Genomic DNA, 1,965 nt, shown 5'->3' on the forward strand with positions numbered 1-1,965 from the left:
CCGATTTGTTTTTGGAATTATGTGATAGAATCATTTTTTCATCGATTGTCACATACAAAAACTATATTGAAATAATTGCAATCAGCTTTCTCATTGACAAATTTTCATGCAAATCCAGTGGATAAAAGCAGAGGATGATGTGCCCAGCAGTCTGGGTCAGGAAAAAAGTTAGATATTCCATGTGGTGATCAATCAGAGATAGTAAGTGCCATCTATTATTACCACTGGTGTAGAAATGAGACAAAGTTCATTCCTGATATTTAAAACTTTATTGGGTTGTCTTTATTAACATGTAAAGGTTGATAGGTTGAATGTCCTTTAATTATTTACCCTATCACTAACCCTAAGTCCGAGTAGAATGCTCTCAGTAAAAAAAAAAGAAGGGTACTGCAAGTCATTTTTGTTTTACTGTATTTTCAAGTTTAAAGCTTTCTAATAGTAAAGTGACATGCTGCTATTGTGTGTGTGTTTTGTAAGACAGTTAAAACAATAAACAAATAGAAGTATACATGTAAATAGATAATTAAATTCTATTGCATTTGTTGCGGACCAGGATATAAAATACCCTAACTCGCTACAAGAAAAAAATAATGAAACGAATTGAATGAATAAAACACAGAACTCAAATGCTGGAATGAAATAAACATGTCATTTATTTTCTGTTGAGAAATGATGGTCTTCGTGTACACGTGTTCATTCAGCCGTTGATGACTACATGCGTGGAAGGAATAGAGAAATGCGAAGTGGCAAGCCGGCTGTAGAAAGAAATGGTTAAACTCAGTAGAAAGTCGCGCACATGTCTGTGTCAATGGGCCAAAGCGAAGGGGAGATAGAGAGAGTAAGTCAATCCAGTTCATGGAGAGGGAAAGCGTATTAAGTGTGCTTGCGCTTGCCCCACATTACAGTAGCAGGGAAAGTGACGTTAGAACATGCGGTCAGTTCGTCGACTATCAGGTTGAACGCTGGTCCAGACGCAAAAAGGGGAAGTTGACAGGTTTTGTTGACTTTTATACTGGGGTCAGTGTTCTGACTGCGCATGTCTGGCTTTCACTTTAAAGGAAGTGACGTTTCGCATGTGTGCGTACTTGTGCACGTATGTGTGCGTATATGTGTGTACCTTAGCGTGTGTGTGTGTGCGTGAATGTGAGTGCATATACGTGTCTGTGCGTATGTGTGTGCGTACATGTGGGTGTGTATATGTAAGGGAAAACATGTTCGAACAAGACTCCCCCTCCTGGGGAGAAAAATATATATATATATAAGAGAAACGTATTTCGCTTTTGTTTTTTATGTAAATATTTTTTTTTTTAATAAGTTATATATTGTTTGAAATGTTTTGGCCAATGAACTTTTCGACCAGTTTTTGTTGTAGTTTGTGGTGTGTTGTTTTTTGTAATCTCTTTGTCCGTTTCTAAGTGTGAATGTTCTTGCATTGGAGTAGGAGAAATATGTAATTGTTTGTCTATGAATGCAGGTTTAAGTCTGTCTATTGCTATAGAGTCTTTTCTTTTCTTTTTTTAAAATAGTAAAATACTTTTTACTCCTGTCGAGAACTAAATAAGGTCCGGAATAGTTTGGACATAATGGTTTTTTATTGCGTCGTTCCTGATGAAAACGTATTTACATGTGTAAATATCGCTTGGGACGAAAATGTTCATGTCTGGCTTTTTCGTTGGAGTAAATTTTAATTTTGACATTTTGTGTTTTAAGTCCGTCACAAAAGTTGTCGTTGGGGAAATGCTTGTATTGTTTTCGCAGAATTGTCCTGGTAAAATCAGTGTTGATCCGAAAACTAATTCTGCAGGTGTGCTTTGCAAATCTTCCTTCAAAGTGTTACGAATTGCTAAGAGAATGAGTGGCAAATTGTCTGACCAGTCTGATTTATTTTCGTTCATAGCCAAAGATGCTTTTAATTTTCTATGCAATCATTCCACCATACCGTTTGCACAAGGATGATAGGCAGTA

Source organism: Euprymna scolopes, chromosome 8 (assembly GCF_053919585.1).
Source record: "Euprymna scolopes isolate OS-2025 chromosome 8, ASM5391958v1, whole genome shotgun sequence".
NCBI lineage: Eukaryota > Metazoa > Mollusca > Cephalopoda > Sepiida > Sepiolidae > Euprymna > Euprymna scolopes.